Source organism: Apodemus sylvaticus, chromosome 19, assembly GCF_947179515.1.
Source record: "Apodemus sylvaticus chromosome 19, mApoSyl1.1, whole genome shotgun sequence".
Lineage (NCBI taxonomy): Eukaryota > Metazoa > Chordata > Mammalia > Rodentia > Muridae > Apodemus > Apodemus sylvaticus.
The window spans coordinates 64,374,863-64,392,686 of record NC_067490.1 but is presented as its reverse complement, the minus strand read 5'-3'; the positions used below and the strand labels follow the sequence as shown (position 1 = coordinate 64,392,686).

At 38.9% G+C, this 17,824-nt stretch overlaps 1 pseudogene; it reads right to left on the bottom strand.

The window, feature by feature from the left end:
• The window catches only part of LOC127669349 (zinc finger protein 431-like), a 90,481-nt pseudogene that overhangs the window by 71,980 nt on the left and 677 nt on the right, over positions 1-17,824 (bottom strand).

Here is a 17,824-nt window from a genome sequence, read left to right as displayed (position 1 = left end):
CCTTCCTGCCTCTGCCAGACCTCTGACCAACAAGCACATTCAAACTCCCAGCCCACTTTCATTCATAAAATAGAAGACAGAAAATGACCACACTCCAGGAGGCTGGATGCAGGGCGGGCGCTGTGGTGACATCAGGGGTGGTGCCAGCGGTTGCCGGGTGACGGACAGGGACGCCAACATGGCGCCCGCCAGGGGCTGAGGTGCATAGTCACGGGGATTGGGCAGGGCTCGGGGGATGTCAGGGGGTGAAGCCAGCAGTTTCTGGGTGACAGTCAGGGAATCTAACATGGCTCCCGCCCCGGGCTGAGATAGATGGGCAAGGGGCAGGGTTGGCATGACATCAGGGGCAGGGCCAGCAGTCTCTGAGTGACTGACAGTGAGGCCAATGTGACATTTTCACTGAATTTGAAGAAATATATTAATATGTGTGTTAAAATTGAAGCATTTGATGTAAAATAGTACACATGAAAGTGAAACAGATAATATATCAAAACTGACTGACAAACCATGTAAAAAAAATCTAATCAAATTGATGGCTTTCATAGAAAATACTTCTTATAAAATTGAAGAAATATACAGAAAATTTATTTAAAATTAAGATTTGGCATTGAAAATAAATACACATAAAAAGTTGACAAAGAAAACTAAATGTGTAGGCAAACTCAATTTTAGGAAAAAAATTGAAAAATAAAGTGTTAAAATTGAAGAATCTGTTGGAAAATAATAATGGTAAAAGGTAAATTATCTTTACTAAATCAAACACTTACAAACATTTTCTTATTAAATTGATGATTTTCATGGAAAATATTTCTGATAAAATTGAAGCAATGCATAGAAAAGTAGTGTTAAATTGAAGATTTTTCATGGGAAATTATTCAGATAATATTGTGTCCATAAAAATATGTCTAAATAATTGAAAAATTAAATAGAAATGTTTTCTGATAAAATTAAAGTTTCTCTTAACTAATATTTAAGTAATATTGAAGAAATATATACAAATGTGTGTTAAAATTGAAGAATTAGCTGGAAAATAATAATAGTAAAAAGGTAAACATAGAAAAAATATATATTATACAATATACTATATAATATATACAAGATTACTCAGATCTGACACTCTGACCGAAGAGGACAAAACAGAATAATCTTGTTTTCCTGATCGCTGTCCGCAGGCATCATCTCCAATCAAGACCGTCCTGAGAAGGTCCCTCCCGTCCTGAATCTCCACATGCTGAAGGTGACCCTGGAACTGCCTTCTAACAAGTTCATGCAGCCAAAGCCTAGGAAGAAAGTGGACATCTCAAGTCTTCTGCTGCCAACGTGATGGGCTGGCTCTTCTCTCCATCCTGACCCAGGTCTCCACAGCTAACACATTTGGAAATAAAGCACAGCACTTTCCCATTGTTGTGACACTGACAAATCTCAGTGGCTGAGACCTCTGGCTTTTGAAATGGAGGTGATCAACATTTGTGTCCCAGGAGAGTCTCCCGGTATGGGCCCCTCAGCTTCTGTTCAGTAGAGGAAGAGCATTAACAGGAAGAAAAAGCCTGTTCCCCATGTCATAAACAATCCCTTGTCTGAACATTCTAGTGTATCCTGGAGAGTTCTAGGCATCCCCTGTGATGTCACCAGTGATGTCACAACACCCGCTGCTCACAGAGCTTTCAATTAGTCCCTAGAGAGTTCACCCATATTTATGTCTGCAAGATGGAGGAGGAGTGTACTTGAGAGTGAGAATGGGGAGCTTAGAGAAATGAGAGAGAGGGTAAAGAAGCTGGATTTCCATCTCACTCTAAACCAGTGAGGAAGATGTGGTCCTGGGAAAGGTACAGTGTGTCATGGAACAGTGATGTGAAAAGTCCTAAAGCAGGCACACTTGAGCCTGACTTCCCAGTAGTTGGTAACAGGAAACGCTGACACAGTGAATTTAATGAACTTTCCTGACTATAATTCCACAAAGGTAAGGATTCTAGTACATTAGTTTGTCCAGCCCAAAGATACAAACTGGTTAATCCAAAACTTTTATTTTGTAAATTTTTATATTTTCCACTTACTGACCATGGGGGTGTAACCTGGGCTCAAGAAGAGTCCATAAAGTGTTGGAGAAGGAATATTTCTCAACTTACATCAGTTCAACATTTTACCTCCATTTTGCTTTTATAGGTAAAAGAGCTATGAGATTATAGTAACTCAGAGCAAAATATTCTTATGAAACCTTAACATTCTCATACCTCCTCTGACAACCTTATCCCTGAGAATGATTCCCCTGACCTTACTGAATCAGCAGATTGGGTGTCAGACATACCTCTAATGCAGCCAAACAACTCTCAGAATCAGAAACCGGATATTTTTTTTTCCAGCTCTAGATTGCTTTAGTCTTTCTGTTGGGTGAATTGTTCAGAATTTTGATAATGGTTTGCCATATGCAACTATTTAATCCACAGTTATGAGCCTAGTATCCACGATAGCGTATCTGATTATGAACACTGCATATGGGTGCTTGGGGATTCTGCTATATTTTCTGGTTTCTGTTGCTTCATATTTGAGGGCTCTGAAGCCAAGTTGCACCCTGTGCAGTTACCAACAATCATGGAGAGGCCATCTTTGAGGTCATCATAAGCATGTGTTTGGAGGCAGCCAAAATGCCTGTCTGCTTAGATACCCAAATCTCTACAGAATGATGAGAGAGCTGAGATCCACAGAGCAGGCATTTCAAGCCTGTGGCAAAGTCTTTTCTGTCTCACTGGATTCCAGGTGTGCTCTCTTCTGTTTATTCCTCAGCCTGGTCTGTGCATTCTCTATGCCTTCTCACTTTGCAATTTTACTTGTGCTCCTCTGGATGCAGAGGCTGGGTATGCCACAAATATCCTCTCCCAAACAATTGTTATCAAGAAGTAGGAAAATAAATTTGAGAATCTGACCACTCACCTGATATCCAGCAAGAGAAATGAGCTGAAAGTGGTCCAGACTGCTCTAGAAAGTCTGAGGCAGGGACCAGATTCTTGATAGCCTGGCTTGACCCTACCAAACAGTTAGATTGAAAGACACAGGCCTTTAATCTGAATATGGAGCAAGAAAGCCATATAACTGTGTCATTGTGATTGGTATTGTTTCAATGAGCCAGGGTTTGTCTGCAATACCACTGATTGTATAGGAATGCACTTTGTAGACCAGGCTACTCACAGAGATCCACCTGCATGATTCACTCCCATAATGCTTGGATTAAAGATATGAGTCGCCACTCCCAGCAGAACACACTCACCTTTAATCCAGAGATTGAATCTGGAACACACACCTTTAATTTGGGCCACATCTTCATCTTGAGGCCTACATAAGAATACAGAGGAAGCAAGTTTTCACATTGACTGCTTGATTTCTCCTAGCTAGCAAGTCTTATGACTTCACTGGCATTAAAGCTTGTTTGTCTGTGATTCCATCTTCTACTGAAGACCAACTGAGACATCCAACTTCCGGGACTGAGAACGTCTGGATTCTTGGACATTGCATCCTATCCAGTGGTTGTGGAATAAGACAGACTGCATCCTGTAAGTCAATCTAATATATCACCTTTCAGGAGATCATTTTATGTGATCTTTTGCTCTTAAAAACAGGCACCCCAAATAGACTTGGTGGTCCATGAGCACTTTCCCCTTTGACTGTCTAATCAGTTGCCTATAACGTATAACTATAGACAATTGTGTGATGTTGAAAGATTTTTCCTATCCATTCACTTTGAGGTGGTGAGAGGCTAGTGATTAGAAGGGAGTGAGGAGGAGGATCTAGGGAGAGAGACACAGGGAGATGCATGCAGGAATCATGAGTGTGAAAGGGTAGAGATATAGGGTGCTAAGATGAAATCAGAGGTAAATATATCAAAGGTTAGACTATTGGGATAGAACTTTTACTATAACAGATGGCTTTGTTATTACCTTATTGACATCTTGAACTTTTTAAAAATATATTAAATATAATTGGCTAATTAATTAATTAAGTGTTGAGAGTCTGTTCTTCTGGGTAATTTGAGGATCCTTGATTGGGGAACAGCAGAGCTGGTGTCCCATGGGTAGTGTAACATGTGTGAAATGTGGGTCCCCTGCATATGGCAGAGAGAGAACTCAGAAAAGGTGCTAAGAAAGCTAGTTGGAAGAGATTGCCTCAGAGTAAAAAAATGAGAGCCCCTCTGATGGAGACACTGTGGAGACCTGGTAAGTGTCAGGTAAGGCAAGAGAGATGCCCAAAGTAGCCCAGACTGCTCTAGAGAATCTGAGGCAGGGACCAGATTCTTGATAGCCAGGCTTGACCTTACCAAAGAGTTAGATTGCTGCTTCTGCCAAGGACCTCACTGAGCAGAATGGCTGTTTTACCTGCAGTTATTGTGGGTGAGGAATGTGTTGGCTCATTTTTAAATTAAATACCATTACAGCATCCAGAGTGATAGCATCTTATGTTGAGAAGCTTCAATCCTTTTGTGTTTGCATGTTTTATTCTTTGAGCCTAGGTTATCCTGTATAGCCCTGGCTGTCCTGAAAGTAGGTCTGACTACCAGGTTGGCCTTGAGATAAGAGATCCACCTGCCTCTGCTTCTATCCCCAATCTGCTTCATTCCTATAGGTGCTGAGATTAAATTCTTGCACCACCAGACTGGGCAGAATCTTGCCTCCTTAGGCAATGCACATAAATGTTAGTATTGTGGATTTAACACCCAATTTACTAGAGTGTAATGCTTGAGATTGTATAATTAACTAACTGGAGATTTCTCTATATGAGAAGGTCAAGAACTTATCCTCAGCATTCCATGGATAACCTGAAGGTTTTGAGGGAGTAGCTTCTCAGTTTTGTACAGAATACAGAAGATTCTGAAGAGCATGGACTGTCGAGTGCACATTATTTGCCAGCTGTGAGTTCAAGATCTTCCACGTCTCAGCCACTTTCTTTCTGTGGAGAGCCAAACCACAGCTTTGATGATGGCTGGCTTGTTGATTGGGATCTATACCCCTTTTACTATGTATTTGAGAGCTTGGGCAACCTGAGATACAACAGCAGATTGAATTGTGACACGAAGGGCACAGAGGTGTTTCAGACTGAGAGTCAGAGGGATCCACAAGTGTCCTCAAGAGATGTGGACAACATTTAATACAAAGGTATAGAGGAGCCAGACCAACCCTCAGGAAGCTTGCTCAGGGAGAAAATGCTCGAACTTGCGACCTGCGATGGTGTTGTCTACCCTGACCAGAATCCTGCTTCTGACAGTCCCAGGAACCTAGGATGCTGGGCATGGCTTCAAAGGGCTTTCAGTTAGAAGAAGAAGTGAAAAAAACTCACCCAGAACTCTGTTTGTAGTCTTGGAACCCTGAAGCCTGCTAAGACTTGTAATTAGGGGATCTTCTGTCAGCCCACGCCAAGGCATCCCTTCCTCCTGGGGTCACCAGACACAAGACAAGGTATAGTAAAAATTAGAGAGGGGAGTTAAGAGGGAAGTAGAGGCAGAAAAAGGCAGAGAGAGGGAGAGAGTAGAGAAGAAGAGGCGGCCATGACCATGTTGAGAGAGGGAGGAGGGGAAAGGAAGGGAGGGGATCCCAAGAAGGGGCAAGAGAGAAGCTGAGAGTGAGAGGATAAGAGAGGGGGAGGGGCAAGCAGCCCCTTTTAGAGTGCACCAGACCTACCCGGCTGTTGCCAGGTAACAGTGGGGAGGGGCATATCTGACTGTTGCTAAGTAACTGTGGGGTGGAGCTTAGACAGAATCTTAACAAGGGGGAGGTGCCTCGGGGCGTGGCTGTTAGGGATGGCCTTGGTTATCTTAACTGGTGTGGGAAGCCCCACCCACTGTGGGCGGCACCATTCCCTGGCTAGGATCCCGGGCAGTGTGTGGAAAGGGGCTGAGCAGCAGCAGGCATTCATTGCTCTTGGCGTCCTGATTATTTACACACCTGATGTGAGTGAGCAGCTGCTTCACACTTCAGAGTGGCAAGGCCAATATGAGGGACTTTACTGTGAACCGTGAGCTGGAATAAACCTGTTCTCCTGACAGAGTATTTTATCAAAGCAGCAGCAGTGATTAAGATTCTTGTGAATTGACCTTTATCCATTCAAGTTGGTCACAATAAGAGGTAATGTTGTGTTTTGTTTAAAGAATTTTTTATTAGATATTTTCTTATTTACATTTATTTTTTTGCTTTTGTTTTTTCGAGACAGGGTTTCTCTGTGTAGCCCTGGCTGTCCTGGAACTCACTCTGTATATTAGGCTGACCTCGAACTCAGAAATCCACCTGCCTCTGCTTCCCAAGTGCTTTTTTTTAAACATTTTTTTTTATTTTTATATTTTTATATTTTTATATTATATATTCATATGTTTATATTTATAATTTTATTTACATTTCAAATGTTGTCCCCTTTCCTCATGTCCCCTCTGAAAACCCTCTATTCCCTCCTCCCTCCCTGTGCTCACTAACCCATCCACTCCTGCTTCCCTAACCTGGTATTCCCCTACCCTGGGGCAATGAGTCTTCATGGGTCCAAGGGCCTCTCCTCTCATGGATGTCTGACCAGGCCATCCTCTGCTACCCATGTGGCTGGAGCCATGGGTCCCTCCATGTGTACTCTTTGGTTGGTGGTTAAGTCCCTGGGAGCTCTGGGGGTACTGGGTGGTTCATATTGTTGTTTCTCCTATGATGCTTCAAATCCTTTCAGCTCCTTCTGTCCTTTCTCTAGCTCCTCCATTGGGGACCCTGTGGTCTTTCTCATGAGTGCCACTTTCTGGTTGTTTCCTGTATCTGTGATAGACAGGGAAGGTTTATTTGTGTTTTTGTGCTGCATTTGTGTTTGTCAGAACAAGAGGACTTTGAAAATATGAGTTTAAGGGGTAACCTCTACTAGTGATTTTGAAGAGATCATGAAGTGACATGGACTTGATGGACCTACTATTGTGAGACAGTCTACGTCTACCATACTTTCCAGGTTCCCATCACCACAGAAGAGGCCATGGAACTGGTTCATGGCCTCATCAGGGAGTCCCCCCAATATGCTTACTTTACCCTAACTCACCCAGACTGGGATTGCAGCACCATTGATGGTAAGAGGAGGCCTTTTGTCCACCGTCCATCTCTGCTGGCAGGTCTCAAGGTGGCCACAAGATGGCTCCCAAATTTGTCCAGAGTGAATAATATTAGACAGTGAGAAAATAAAAGCCCTACAGCTTTTTTAGACAGGGTCATGGAGACATTTTTGAAAATACACACCCATGGACCCTGAATCACCAGAAGCAAAGGCAGCAGTGGCTTGAGCTTTTGTCAATCAGGGAACACCAGCTATGAAGACAAAGCCCCAGAGTGTCGAGTGGTTAGGAAAGAGTTGTCTCAGAGATTTAAGGACAGTGGCAAAGAGAGTATTTAATGGAGAACAGACTGCAGAGGAGACACAGATGAGAGGACAGAAGCAACAGACTGGAGACCTGGGAAAGACCCTGTTGTCAGCCAAGGCCAAATCAGAAGACCATGAGTGATACCTAAAAAGGAGATAAGGGGGCCCTGAGAATCAAAAGTGTCCCCACCACAAGACCAGGGTTACCCTAAAAATAAAATGGAAACCCACCAGCTTTTGTTGATAAAGTTCAACATTATATCTTACTAAAACCTACAGACAGAGTCTCTTTATCGGTTTATAAATGAATTTTCAGTGGCAACTGAAAGAAAACCAAAATGCAGGACCTCTTAGATACCTTGAAAAATTCAGACTGTTTAATCCTGTGCTTAAAATATCCTTTATCTGCCAACTGCAGGTGACCTTTGTAGACTTGGGGAATGCATACTCAGACCTGGGGTCCTGGCATTAGCCAATAGCCCATCAATCAATCAATCAATCAATAAATCAACTTATAATCAGTCAGGAACCTGTAGTTTACAACCAATCAATAAATAACTGAGCAAGTTTTTGGTGCAGCAAAGACCAATATAGTTGAATAATTGTCGTTTGTTTAATTATATTGATTGTTGATTAATTATGGATCAATTAACTTTTGTTTAATATTTGTCATTGATTAATTTACCAATCAATTGGTTACTATTTATTGATCCATTTATTGACTGATTGGCAGCTGATGACTCTCTGGTCGGTGACTGGAAGTCTGCTATTGATCAACAATCAAGTGACTAATAGGCTTCTGGACAATGAGGCTCATGTGGGACGATTGATAGGTCCATGACTGAAAAATGATCAATGGACAATCGCTTCCCGATTGATTTGTGTTCATTTCAGGTTATTGATCGATTATAGATAACCAATCGACCTCATGATTAAAGATAATGCCAGAATGAGTCATTGCCAGCCTCTCTTCTTGAATGCCCTCAGGTTAACTTCTCAGTTGCCCTGCTGCTGGACCCTGACCTCACTCGCTGGGCTTCTGTATGACTGCTCAGATAGATGCAAGGGTAACAGGGTTCACCCATGGCAACAGCTTCATACAGGGTGGAACGGAGTATGCTGTGACATCGGTGGTGTCCAATACCGAGATCACATGGGAAGAACCACAACAGGCAGGAATGTCAGCCAAGAAAGCTGAACTGTCAGCTCTGAAAAATTCATTACACCTAAGAACGGACATTTAAGTCATTAAAGTAACTTCCTATGACATATGGCTACTTAGTTTTATGCTACAGTCACTTCCGTCAAGACACAGCTACTTCCTGTGACAGTGACAGTCACTTCTGGCCATTGAACTGTCACTTCCTCTTTAAGCGAGTCACTGCCTGTGATGTACACTCACTTCTGGTTAGGGCCAGTCACTTCGTGTAACATCACAGCCACTTCCGATTCTGTCACAGCCACTTCTTGTTCTTCAAATGGCCTCTTCCCATTCTGATGTGTCTGCTTCCTGTGGGTTCATAGACTTAGGTGTGCCCTCCTCACTGTGGTAAGATTATCTTTTCTCTAGGATCAAGACACAGATGGCTGGTGAGCCATTGCTGCCTCTAATATCCATGGACCATTTATAAGGAGAGGAGCCTTCTGATGAGAAAGGACTAAACTCCATCCCAGAGAACAACAAGACAGCCCAGTGGGTGACCCCTAGAAATTGGGTTCCTCATGTACTTGATTGAACCAGACCCAGGAGAAGCCACACTCCCTAATCAGACAAAAGATGTGATCTGGGCCAAAATCCTGTTGATGTATCAGTGTTGTAACTGATGACAGAAGACAGCTAACTGACTACTAACTAATTGTGTGAGAGAAAATGGATCTACACAGACATAAACGAAGAAATCAGAGACTTTCTAGAGTTCAATGTAAATGAATATGCAGCATGCACAATCTCATGGAACACAAAGAAAATGAAAGTGGAGCTAAAAGAAAGTTCACAGCACAAAATGCCTACGTGAAAAAATTGGAGAACTCCCATGCTGGCAATTTAACAGCATGTTTTAAAGGCTACAACAAAAAAGAAGTGAGGAAGCAAAGAAAATGAGGAGGAGACATCAAGAAATTTTCAGGTTGGGGGATGAAATTGATAAAATAGAAAGGGAACAATTCAAAGAATTAATGAGACATGAGGTTGGTCTTTTGATCCTTTTATTAGACAAGATAAACAAACCCCTATTAAAAGATAAAGAATATACAAGTTAATGAAATTTAAAATGAAATGGGAGATTAATTAACAGGTAATGAAGAAATCCAGAGAGTCGTAAAGGCATAGCTTAAAAAGGGTACATTCCACCAACTTGGAAATTCTAAAAGAAATTGCTAACTTCCTCAATAGATTCCACATCCCAAAATTAAACTAGAGAAAAACAACTTAAACTGACATAAACATGAAGGAAAACAGAATTCATTAAAAATATGTCCCCAATATGAGCCCATGTCTATGAGATTTAGGGTAGAGTCCTACCAGACTTTCAAAGAGGATTTAACAAGAATTCAGTGTATTCAACAATATAGAAACAAAATAAATATTAGTCAATTAATTTTCTTAACCCCTCATTACTCATATATCCAGTCAGGAAAGACTGAGCAATTAAAGAGAATTACAGACCAATTATCCCTAAAACCACAGATTCAAAAATACTTAAAAGATAAAACAAATAAAATAAAATATAAAACACATCAAAAGATCATCCACCATTAACAATGAGGCTTCATTCTAGAAACAGTGATGGTTCAACAAAATGGGATTAAAGTGTAAAAAAACTAAGAATTGATCATCTCATGAGGTAATGTAAAATTCGCTGACAATATTCAACACCACTTCATGATAAAATTCTCAGAGTTCTGGTGTTTACCGTGGCTTGAACACGGCTCCTTCTATTCCATTATCAGAAGCTTTCAATATTTTAAATATATCACTGCCTAATCTTGGCCTTCTGGAACTTGCTTAGAGATCTACCTTGATCTCAAAGATCTGCATGACTCTGTCTCGTGAATGGTGGGTTAAAAAGCATGTAACACCATGCCTAGAACTAAGCCTTTCTGCTTATATTTTAAATTCAGAACCCAGAATCCAAATCTATCTCTTGGCAATTTGACACATAATTGTATCTTCATGTGTCTACATCAAAACAGTATCCAGGTAATAATAATTCCTAACATGATACAGTTCTCTTTCATAAAACTGCAAACCCATATGTTTAGCTGAATGTAATCTTGTCCTAATGTAACCATTCCTTTAATGCTTTTGAATATCCTTGATCAGACGATTAAACTTCATTCAACTTCCTGATAAAGCCTTGTATTTTGAACCTTTCTTTTGTTATTTTTCCTTTCTTAGTTTCTATGTTTGTTAAAAATTTTCATGCTAAATTCTATGCGGTGATTTCCATGACTTACTTTGTCAATACAATTAATGTAAACATCTTTCCCTTAACCTCAAGGGAACTCTTCAGACGAGGGCAGCAAACTTCTTTGCAAAAGCATAAAAAAAAAAAAAAATCTCCAGAGTGGAAATAATCCCAAGCACCCATGTCTATCATATCCTACTTTATGATACCCTCCTAACTCCCACTTAATTCATGATCATATTCACTCATTTTGTCTCCAGAACACAGATTTTGGGGACATATTCCTGGTGAAAACAATTTACCACATTGATTACATTAATAAGTTTTCTGTCCGGTGTGTGTTCTTTTATGTTATTGGAGATAACTGAGTCTTGCAAAGGCTTTACCACATTGATTCCATTCATAAGGTTTCTCTCCAGTATGGGTTCTTTCATGATATTGGAGATGACTGCGCTGTGCAAAGGTTTTACCACATTGATTACATTCATAAGGTTTCTCTCCAGTATGTGTCATTTTATGTCTTTGGAGATGACTGTGCTGTGCAAAGGCTTTACCACATTGATTACACTCATAAGGTTTCTCTCCAGTATGTGTTCTTTTATGTATTTGGAGATCACTGTGCTGTGCAAAGGCTTTGCCACATTTATTACATTCATAAGGTTTCTCTCCAGTATGTGTTCTTTTATGATATTGGAGATACCTGTGCTGTGCAAAGGCTTTACCACATTGATTACATTCATAAGGTTTCTCTCCAGTGTGTGCTACTTTATGATATCAGAAAGTACTGTGACATGCAAAGGCTTTCCCACATTGATTGCATACATAAGGTTTCTCTCCAGTATGTGTGCTTTTATGATATTGAAAATTACTGCGCTGTGCAAAGGCTTTACCACATTGATCGCATTCATAAGGTTTCTCTCCTGTATGTGTCATTTTATGTCTTTGGAGATGACTGCGCTGTGCAAAGGCTTTACCACTTTGATCGCATTCATAAAGTTTCTCTCCTGTATGTGTCATTTTATGTCTTTGGAGATGACTGGATCTTGTAAAGGCTTTACCACATTGATTACATTCATGAGGTTTCTCTCCACTGTGTGTTGTTTTGTGATATTGGAGTTGACTTGATCTTGTAAAGGCTTTACCACATATATTACACTCATAGGGTTTCATTCCAGTATATCTTCTTACATGCCTGCAATGATAATTAGCACATGTGAAATCTTTCCACATTCATTACTCTGATCAATCATGTAATTAATATGAATTATGTTTACAATTTGTCTAATGGTAAAGAAGCATCAGATCTTAAGGTTGTAGCACTTTATATGTTCATGTTTTTCTCCCTCATCATGAGTTGTTCAAGACACCTGTGATGGTTATTACATGGCTCATATTTATAATAACCTCTTTTTATATGATGCATTTTAGTTATCTGAATAAAGTTAGAAAAACTCTGATCTGTATAACACTGATTGTATTCATATTTTTCGTCTAGTGTTAATTACAACACATGTGACTGGGAACCAGGACACACAGAAACATTTCCAAATTCCTAGTACCCATAAAGATTTTTTTACACTATGAGTTTTGGGATATTCCCTATAAAGCTAAAAAACTAATTACAAATGTCTTTGATATTCCTAATTTCTTTCAAAGGCAGAATACTACATATCTTCTTGTTTTACAACAGAAATTTTATGCTTCTTCTTTCCATATCCCAATGCTCACATGATTATTATCCATTGTGACACATGATATACCTAATAAAAAGAATGAGAAATGAAAGATTTATGCACTACATTCACACTGTTTGAATTTTTGTTTCTCATAACATGTTCAATATCGACTAATGTTTCTCCACAACAATATTCTTGAATCTCATAAAATGCCCTCTAACCAAACTGAACCATATTACTACAAGAATATTAGTATCACCAAATTTTCTATGGACTATTTGCTTATTAGAATGTTTTGGATATAAATTTATCACTATTCAATGTGCAATTTCTAAATACTATGAGACTATACAGATTGGCAGATCCACAGCACAGGTCTAATGGAGCTACTTATCAAATGGATACAAAAATCACATATCGGACTTGAGGTCCATGGTTTTGTAAGAATATTATAATAATATCTACACTTAAAGGACTGTTATTTTACACTTTTGCTTTTTGCTGGAAATTCCATAAGATATTAAAATTTCCTCAGAGTCAAATTTGGAACAACTTGCACATGAAAATTACCTTTCATGACTTCTATTATTTTGACAACGTTCTTCAAGATGATGCTCTTCACAATTATAGCCTAAAACACAGTAATAGAAAATGAATGATATACTATTGGAAAATAGGCAAAATTAAAGGTACTGTGAATTTTAACTGCACCGTGATAGTTACAGTGAAAATTCAGTGAAACTGAATTATTCAGCTCAATTTTTATACAATTAAAATAATAGAAAATCATCAATAAAAAAGAAACATTTGTTTCCTTCAGAAAAAAAATAGTCTTACCTATAGCTTTGAGGTTCAGGTAGGTTTCCAGCATCACATTTTTGTAGAGACTCTTCTGGGAAGGATCCAGCAAATTCCACTCCTCCTCAGTGAATTTCACATGCACATCATCAAAAGTCACAGCATCCTAAATATCAAATACATGTACAACACAAAGCATGATATTAACATCTCCAGAAAATAAATATATGCTTTCTCAAATATATATTCACATAATTCTCATGCTTGTTCTGCTTATTTTCTGACTCAGAATTTATAAATTACTGTGTCATTTTAGAAGGAGCTTTAATTATAAGATACACATCTGTCACTTTTGCACACTTTGAACTGGATACAGCCTTGCTAGAGAAATGCCAACTGAGAGGGACATGCAGGGGAAACAGATCCACAGTACTGAGAACACATCTGAAAAATTTTAGGAACAATTACTAACTATAAACATGATGGGCAATCTGGGTGTATTTGCTCATGTCTTTAATCACAGAGGCACATGCGGATGTATGTCCAACAATTTGACACTGGCATGGCCTTTATAAATTGTTCTAGGAGACCAATAGTTATCTTTTAAGACCCTCAATCCATACAAAAGTCAATCAAGGAAACAAAAATGATAGAGAATTCACAGTTCATTACTAAAGTTTCTACAAAGAATTATAAATTCACTGCACATCTGTATTCATTTGGCAGAAACATGAAGTGTAACAGTTTAAACCATAACATTAATAAAACTTTACTAAAATAATATATGCTTAAATTGTTATCAATGGACAGATGAAAATAATATCAATATAAATGTTTATTATTATAAGAAACATAGGGCAGGAGAGAGAGCTCAGCAATGGAAAACTCTTGCTAGTCTTCCGCATAATTGTGGTCAATTTCTCGCATAAACATGGGGACCAACAACTACTCATTTCTTCAAGTTCAGGAGTTCTGACGCCATCTTCTGACAACAATAAAGATGAGACACACATGATATTCTTACTCATGCACACAGGCAAAATATTCCTATTTATTCAATCATTTCATAACAAACACAAGACCGAAGCAGAATTTAATATACCTGGCATGCAATGACCCTAAAACCTCAGATAATATTGATATCATGAACATATGCTATCCTGAGAAATAGAATATAATCCCTGATATTACTGAGTGTATACTTTGTTATACTTCCAGAGAGTAGCTTAGCATAATTGTCCTCTGACAGTATCCATCCAGGACCTGACTGAAACAGATGCAGAAACCCACAGCCTAAAATTGGACAGAGCCTAGGGGATCTTTTGGAAGACTTGTGGAAAGGATTGAGGACCCCCAAAGGAACATGAAGTCTATAAGAAGACCCTCAATTAACCTGGACACTAGGAGACTCCCAGAGACTGAGTCACCAAGTTCAGAGCATGCAAAGGATGGACTGAGTACCCCATCATATATGTAGTATGCTAGGTACTCAGTCTTCATGCTGTTTCCCAACAAATGGAGCAGGAGATGTCCCTTATGCTGTTGCCTGTCTGTCCAAATAGTTCCCCTAACTTAATTGCTTTGTCTGACTTCAGTAAGAGAGGATGTGCCGAACCATGAAGAGACTTGAAATGTCATGGTTGGTGAATACTCAAGTGGACCCCACCCTCCTTGAAGAGATAATAGCAGTTATGTGTGAAGGTCTGTATAAGGTATAATGGAGAGATGGTAGCAACTGGAATTTAAATTAAAAAAATAAATGAACGTTAAACAAATAATTCAAAAAAATGAACAAATACATATTAATAGAATGAAAATATGGAAATCAGCCCATTATTTTAAAATTTTATCTCACTCAATATTTCAGGTAATAAGCTAAGTTGGAAAGATGTTTGGCCAAAATATCACACGAATGACCTCTTGACAAAGGTTACACAGATTCCAATTTGCATGGTTATATAGTTTAAAATATATATATAGTTTAAAATATATGGTTTAAAATTCATGGTTAAATAGTTACTAATGGACAGATGAAAATAGTAATAATATAAATGTTGATCATAAATAAGCAATGTAGGGTAGCAGAGCTCAGCAGTAGAAAGCTATTGCTGGTCTTTCACATAATGTTGGTCAATTTCTTGCAAACACATGGGGGCCAACAACTGCACATTATTTCAAGATCAGGAGTTCTATGGCCATCTTCTGACAGCAGGAAAGATGAGACACACATGATATTAATATTCGTTCACACAGGCAAAATATTCCTGTTTATTCAAACATTTCAGAACAAGCAGAAGACCGAGGTAGAATGCCATATATATAGCACTCAATGACACTGAAACCTCAGATAATATTGATGTCATGAACATACGCCATCCTGAGAAATAGAATATAACCTATATATTTGGAAAAATTCCAAAACTACAGATGTGGACCTAAAACAGCATAAAATCCTATGTTTATTTTACAAAAACTGCAGGCAAGTGCATACAACTAGATACTATCAGCCTAAATGAGATATCTTAGACCTGAAAGGACATGCATGTAGGTACTCATTTACAAATGAATGATAACCATAAAGTGCAGGATATCCACACTGCATTTCTTGGCTCTGAAGAAGATAAACAAGAAGGAAGGCTAAGGGTCTGAAAAGATGTCTCAACTGGTAACAGCACAGACTGCTCTTTTAAAAGTCCAGATTTCAAGTCCCAGCACACACTTGGTGGCTCACAACCACCCATAATTAGATCCAACACCCTCTTCTGGTGTGTCTGAAGACAGCTACAGTGTGCTTACATATAATAAAAAAATAATCCTTAAAAAGATGAATGAACACTAAAATGAGCATGGGTGAATCTCACTCAGAAGTAGAAATAAAACAGTAATTTGAGGCAGATGAAAGAGCAAACTGGAAGGACCAATAGTTAAGAAAGGGGACCGGAGGTAATGAAAAGGTGTGGTGAGAGAAATGAAAGGGCCATATGGTCAGGATAATGAATTAAATCTGCAGATGTCAGGAGTTGAATGGTGCAGACAACTTTAGCATGTGGGAGTCTATGGGGGTGATCATAATTGAAAGGCATAGCAGTGAAAATTGGAAACTAAAGAGGCCACATCCTGCAGCCAGGCAGGACCCACAGTGGAGAGATTACACCAACCAAACCAAAAAACTTTCCACCCAAAATTTGTCGTGTCTACTAGAAATGCAGACAAAAATATGGAGCATAGAATGAGAGAATGGCCAGACTACACCCTCCCCAACTTGATACCTATCCCTTGGGCAACACCAATTCCTGATATTACTGAGGATATGTATTGTTAAACTAAAGAAGATGACTGTTAATGTACAAGAAGCATCAAAAATACCAAACAGATTGTGGAAGTGTCTCTTTGCCACATAACAATCAAAATACTAAACATATAATTTAAAGAAATAAAAAAACCTACAGGAGAAAAAATAACAAATTAAACAAAACAAAAATTATTAATATATGAAATTAGAACTATTAGATTCATATCCATCTTCTTTTCTAAGGATTGAATTCATTATTTCTACAAAGTTCTCAGTACATGTATTCCTGCAGGCCAGAAGAGGGCACCAGACCCCATTACATATAGTTATGAGCCACCATGTGGTTGGTAAGAATTGAACTCATGGCCTGTGTAAGAATCGCCAGAGCTCTTAACCTTTGAGCCATCTCTCCAGGCCTAACCCTGTCTTCTTAATGTATATTATAAAAGACAAAAAGGTTTGGACCCAGGTGCTGCATAGTCACAGAAATCATCCATGCTGAGACAGGAAACCAACTAATCCAGATGTTCTGGATAGAATTACAATCAACCATGGAACTTAAGGTATTTAGATTTCATGGCCTGAATTAGCAGGTAAGAAGCAGCAATAGAAACCTCACAGGAAGTCACATCTTAATGATGCTTCCGATCCAACCCCATAGAGGACCCACAACCCCAGCACCCACTGCTCAGCCTCCTGTTCCTCCCCATTGTGGGCAGTGATCCTGTGCTCACCATGTCTTGATTTCAGAGTTTCCCTGAGGTCACATCACAGCACACAACAGCAGATCTCTGAGCAGGACACGGAGAATATTTCAAGCTGCACACCCACAGGGAACACCTCAGAAGGAGAAGGTGAGGGTGAGAGTGAAGAAGATCAATCAGCATAAATGTCTAGAAAACATTTCCAATAAAATCCTAAATGAAAATTTCCTAAACTAAAGAAGGTGCCTGTGTAAGAATAGCCAGAGTTATTATAAATATATAGCCAGAGTTAACGTAAAAGCATGCAAAATACCAAAGAGATTGGGGAAAAGTCCCTTTACTGCACAATAATTGAAACACTAAACAACTAAAGTAAAGCAATAAAAAAATAAAAAACTACTACAGAAATAATTAACAAAACTAAAAAAAAAAAACAAAACAAAACAAAAAAAAACAAAAAAAAAACAAACAAAAAAACAAAACAAAACAAAAAAAAAAAAAAAAAAAAAAAAACAAGTTACCCTGGGACCTAACCCTGCCAAATCTACAGCCCTTGAGCCCAGCCAGCTGCAACTTTACCATTAATGTTCC